The sequence below is a fragment of the Paroedura picta genome, chromosome 4, assembly GCF_049243985.1.
Source record: "Paroedura picta isolate Pp20150507F chromosome 4, Ppicta_v3.0, whole genome shotgun sequence".
Classification (NCBI taxonomy): Eukaryota; Metazoa; Chordata; class Lepidosauria; order Squamata; family Gekkonidae; genus Paroedura; species Paroedura picta.
This window is the reverse complement of record NC_135372.1, coordinates 60,565,752-60,571,726: the sequence shown is the minus strand read 5'-3', so window position 1 is coordinate 60,571,726 and position 5,975 is coordinate 60,565,752. Positions and strand designations below refer to the sequence as shown.

The window sequence follows — 5,975 nt, the reverse complement described above, 5'->3', positions numbered from 1 at the left end:
TCTTCTAACAGCTTTGTGCAGCAGCTGGGGTATGACAATAAGGTCCCTGATCTGTAATTCCATAAGGCCCCTGCGGGGTATATATAGAATGACCAATCGTGAGCGTCTGTGTTACCTTTAAATGATGAAGCTTGGAGAAGCATACGATCCCCAAGATATAATTATCTGATGCTTCCTATTTGTATTCTCTAGAAAACTCCTTCCCATGCCAGACCGATATTTGTTTGAAGTGCCAGCGAGTCTGAGGTATATGGTCCTATTGGGGGGGGGGGGCAGACACCAGTTCTTTATAAAGTGCATTTTAAATTAGTACCATTTTAACTAAGAAACCACACATTTCAAATTTTCAACCACACATTTCAGAACTTTGACTGCTTTAATAGTTTCCCTTCGTGGGCTCTGTGATGCAATATAACTGTAAATATTGTTTTGATAGTTAAAAGGAGAGCTCAGAGAATTTTTTAAAATACATTTCTGTGTTTTCAGGACCTTAGAATTAAGGGACCTTAGCTTCAAGTAAAAATAACCAGTGCATACTTGAGAAGAGTCTGAATTCTTCCGCTTCATAGAAGCATTATGGAAAACTGGTTTCTGAATCTAGGACTCTGCTAATGCCTGTAAGTCCATGAATGATGCTTTAATGGTACCTCCCAGTTATTCCTTTCATCCTGCAGCCTCAAAGGTATTCACTTGCTTTTCTGCACACACATGGGACTGTTTTCAGTATTCAAGTTAAGCAATTTGGGTAGCAGCTTTTCCGTAATTGCTTCGGGGATCTCATGTTTGCTCCTCACCAAAGGAATCTGCATTGTGGAAATGGGGCTGGTCTATCCTCTGTACATGGAATACAGGTTTTTATTAGTCACTTAAAAAAAATCTTGCAAATCAGAAGACACTACTTGCTTATTTTCAAATCTTGCTTTTTCCAGGCAATAAATACTTCAATTCATTACTTTCAGCTTTATCCTTGGGTATATATTGGCTGACAATTTCCCCTTTAAAAAAATTACTAAATCTATTTATTGTAGTTTTGCATGGTTGATTTCCTTGTCTTTACCCCTCCTCTGTCTTTTCCATCCACTGCGGAGTGTGTAGCCTGGTTGGCTCCGCCTACTTCCATGATGACCAGTGTAAACTGACCCCCGCAAGCCAAACAGGGAGTGGCAGGCAGGCTGTGGGTTGGAGCATTGTCTGCTTGGCCTGGGTGTCCAGGGTGTCATGGCTGGCAGGGTGATAAAATGGGTTGCCTCATAAGATGTTTTCACATCTTATACGACAATCCGATTCTCACAATTTTTGTTGTTATCTGCTTTAAGCCAAATGGGAAGGATGGGCAGTAAATTCAGGATGGAAGAAAGGAAATATTCCTTTACACAAAGAGCAGGTGTGTACCTAGCAATTTTGGGGTCTGAGGCAAGGGATGATGCTTGGGCATGTGGGGGTTGGGCCCTGAGCCCCACAGCCACCCCAGAGGGCCTACCTATGTCCTGGCCTACCCCATCACCTGATATCCTGCTGCCCCAGCTCTGGCGAGGGAGCAGGGTGGTAGGAACAAGGAGGGCGGTGGTGGGGGTCCCTCACCTTCCAAGCTAGATAGTATCAGTTTGAAGCTATCAAACTCAGTAAATGGCTTGGGGAGGGGCTTTTTAGATCCTGCACTGTTGCTAAAAGATCAAGCAATCACAGTAACAAAGAGAGTTTCCTTCTTGGGTTCTTCTGTCAAGGCTTTGTTTGTGTAACTTCAAGGCTGGATTACAGCAACACATTCTTTGTGCCTTTAAAAATGATATGAAAGCTGTTGTCTACAGAATACAGCTGCTAAAACTTGCATCTTCTGATGCTCTGCTTTGCAGGTGTCGGCCAACCTCAAGGTTACTCATCAAGGTCATCTGAGAACCAGCTGATTAGTTCACTCAGTTCAGCTGTGACTCTATTAGTGATGTGGGGAGCTCACTCTCACTCCAGGAAGTTCCATGAAGAGAGACCTGTGAATGGTAAGAAAGGTCAGGAGGTTATGACCAGCAACGTCTTTGTAGTATACACACTATGGTAGAGAGAACATTTCCCTTCTTAGCCCATTTCATCTACCTATGCACCCTTGCTGCCAGAAGTTACTCTGGAACATAATGCTTCAGTTGTAAGAACCGGTATTGCTGCTGTTAGGAGCACAGAGGTAGAACAGCCAGTTAGTTTTGTTATCTTATGTGCATCCTGACTGCACTGACTTCTGTGCTTTGCTTTGAAAAACTTTTCTTCCTTCCAGCTTTTTTTTTGTTGCTTCATTTTGTGCAGGGAAGTGACTTGAACCTACCCAGGCTTAAGTGTGATGACATTGCTGCACCAAGGCAGGGTGGGCCTTGACAGTGCCCAGAGTTAACTTCTATCCCCAAACAGCTTCATCGCTTGTTTAGTTAGAGAATTTTGTCACTTACCCAGATAACCTGCCAGAGGCAGCCCACAAGAGATATATAAAAAGACACATTAAAATTGTTAATTAAAAGCCAGGGTTAAAATGCTAGCTGGAGCACAAAAACATACATCAGACAACTTAATGTGATTTTAACACTTTTCAGACCAAAAACATACTATAAAATGGCATTAGAAGTCATTTAAAACCCCCTAACTAAACAGAAATGTTTCATCTTGGCTCCTAAAACAGAGCAGCATGGGCTCCTGGCAGGCTTCAGGGGGAAAGCAATCCATCCGGGAGATGTCATTACTGAAAAAGCCTTGCCTTTGGTTGCCATCTTTGTAACATCTAAAGGCGGGAGGATGAAGAACCGGACTTACAAGGCAGCTCTTACAGGCAATCTTCCAAGTACCACAGCCCTGAGCTATTGAGGGCTTTCAAGGCAAGGCTTCCCATTTGCTCTTAAATCCAAGCTTTGGTCTTGGAGGTGACTTTTCAAACAGCAACAGTAACCTGTAACCTGTGTCTTATAGGCTGGCCCAGTCAAGTCTCTTCTGGTGCAGTGTACTCCACTCTGGACAGATGCTGGCCAGGAAAAGGAAGCAAGAAAAGGGAGCTGGCACAGGGGCTCCTTCCTCGTGCACCAGTGGATCCAGCAGGCAGCTTCTGCAAGCCTCAGGTTACATAGCATGGGAAGCAATCAAGTCCAGCTGCCTTGCTGGTGGGTGTTGGGCTTCTGAGGCTGCACTGTGCTTTGGCCAGGATCCTGCAAAGAATTCTTGTTCCCATTCCCTGGCTTTGGGGTGATGTTGCATGCAGCCTTTCAAGGATTTCACCACATTTGGGCCCTCTGCTGTCCCCAAGGGGAGTTCCGGACCCACCCAGGGGAGCTCTGGTAACTCTTTCAGGGACTGGTGGCAAGGCATCCATTGCAGGCAGGATGGCTTATGGTACTTCTAAGCCATTGTCAGCAAATGTCTCGGCCATGCTAGGCTCTCCCTGGTCCTGCAGGTCCTCCTCAGCTGGTGGCCTTGGCTGCTTGGGCTCTTCCTCTGAGGCTGTATCCCTGAGCTGTCCAGTGGAGAACATGGCAACCTGCCTACTAGAGGCACCACCTACCGCCACAGGTAATTTGGCAGTTAGCGCCTGCTGTTTGAGATAACAGTCTACTTCTTTCCTCAACAAAAAGAATGGGTCCACTAAAAGATATTGCAATTCTCTAACTGATAGGCAGAGGGCAGCAAAGTCTCATTTAAAAATAATTCCCACTCTGCTGTCAAGATCCAGGCTCTACCCTTAACTAACAATGGGCCACTTTGACAAGAAATGCATTCTTAAATGGATTGATTTTAAAAATTAACAAAAGGAAGGCTAATAATAGAAAATCTCTTCAAACACAGATGGCCAATTAGGTGCCATAATAGAAACATCAGTAAAAGGATCCCTATATCAATATAATGGCTGTAGTAGAAAAGATCAGAAGCAGCAAGTGCAGCTTTGCAAGTATTGCTTGTGAGCAGTTTTCCTTCGTTGTCATGGGCTTGCAGGCTGGTCGAGGCAGCAAGTCTCATGGAAATGAATGGGCCTTGCATCGGAGCAATGCGAGGTGGATTGCTTGCAATTTCACAAAACGATTCTGGACGTATTCTCTCTCCTGCATCCTTTAAAATAAAAAGACAAAGTCTTGCCTCAGGCAGAGGATTGATTTTTAGATATAGACCATGTTGTCCTGTTACTTCTCTAGCGGTGTGAAATTATTCATAGTATGCAGTGGGCCAAACTCTTTCTTTCCACGCTTAACCTTAAGTGTATTTCAGAAATAAAAGCAACACATCTTAAAGGAGGGTGACCTAATATTCCAGCAAGAGCGTCTGAATGATAAACATTCCAGTGGAGATTGCCAAAATCGTTAAAGCAATTTTTAAAAAGTTACATGGAAGCTAATTTTTACCATTTCTTCCAAAAGGGAACGTCGTTTGTAGTGCTGGGGCTATTAATAATGCATTCCAGTCATTAAAGGATAGAGTCAACTTGCTTCATTTAGTGCAGTTCCTTTGCTAGCCAAGTGGCGTTGAGACTGTATTGTTTAAGCAGTATGTTTGAACTGCATGACTGCTAAAGTTCTGCAAAGGAAAGGTGAATTCATTTGCCCTTTGACTATGGGGCTAAAGATTATTATTGAACATCATAATTTTAATGAGAATTTGAATATTAGCATAGAATTATATTGTCCAGAATCCAGATATAAAAGTATCTTCCCAAGAGATGAAATTCAGAGTGGAGGCATATAAATTAGGGGATTGGGCTATGCAGATAGTTGTAAACTCAGTTCTCAGTTGTTCTCCCTACATTTCATGGGGTAAAATAAGAAAGCAGACAGATGGGTCACTGGAGGCAGATTAAGCCCCCACTGTAGAGCAGCCAAGTGTTTTTCCATGCATAAATTAATCGTTTTTCATGACTTGTGTGTCAGGGAAACAATATCAGATGGACAAAACCTGCCCATCAATCCAACAGTGAGTAGTCAGGCCTTCACCAATACGGGTTCTATATGATGGGTTTGATGTATTTCTGAGTTGCTATGGATTAAATAGAGAGTTTCTTCTCCTAGGCAGAATGAAATATTGGCCTCTGATGCACCTTCCTCCTGTTGGACATTATAACTCTGCATGCAAGGGGATCTGGGAGCACAAGTGTTACTTAGGTGCATTTGGCAGTTGGCCCCACACTCTCATCCCTTAGATGTTGAGCCTGTTTGGGTGCTACTTGCCTTCTGTTTTTCATCTTATATAGGACCTCTCTTCTTCTCTTTTACCTGGACTTGCAGTTGTAGCAAGTTAACCTTTTTGGAAATGAATCTGTTTACAATAGGAATTTTCTCACACACTAAATAGTGCTGTTTCAATCTACTTTGCAACTGGGTTTTTCTATGCGGAAATGGCAAATCCATTTGTGAGCAGTCAGTATAGTGGATTGAAACTGCATTATTTTGCATGTGTGAAGACGCCCATTAAGGTAAATGTACCTACATGAATAAATGTGCTTCTATTTTTGTAAGTAAAAAAAGATCTTTCTCTTCCATTGCCATATAGAAGATGGAGCAGAGTTGTTTTCTGTTGCCCCAGAGGGTCAGAACAGAACCAATAGACTGAAATTAATTCAAAAGAATTTTTGGCTAAACACGTGGAAGAAGTTCCTGACAGTTAGAATGGTTCCTCAGTGGAACAGGCTTCCTCGGGAGGTGGTGGTTCTTCTTCTTTGGGAGTTTTAAAGCAGAGTCATCTGACAGAAAGGCTGATTTTATGAACATAGGCAGATTGTGAGTAGATGGGCAGGAAGGGATGTCCCAGTGTTTGTTCCTTGTGGTCCTTCCTTGCATACCCAGGGAATTGCTGATCACCACTGTTGGGATGGTAGGTGAATTTCCCCCAGGCCAGGCTGGATTCTGGAGATTTTTGGTGTGTGTGGGAGAATCATTTGGGCATAAAATTGGGGTCACTGTGGGTAGGCAGGTAGTTGTGTATTCCAGCACTGTGCAGGGGGTTGGACTAGATGACCCTGGAGG

General features: G+C 43.4%; 1 long non-coding RNA gene across 1 annotated transcript; it reads right to left on the bottom strand.

The window, feature by feature from the left end:
• Window positions 1-343: 343 nt before the first annotated feature.
• Window positions 344-3,276, bottom strand: LOC143835446 (uncharacterized). The gene is made up of 2 exons (XR_013230151.1): window positions 2,791-3,276; window positions 344-1,985 (listed from the first exon to the last, which is right to left on the bottom strand). It is a non-coding gene; the product is annotated as an uncharacterized LOC143835446 (long non-coding RNA).
• Between the last annotated feature and the right edge of the window lie 2,699 nt (window positions 3,277-5,975).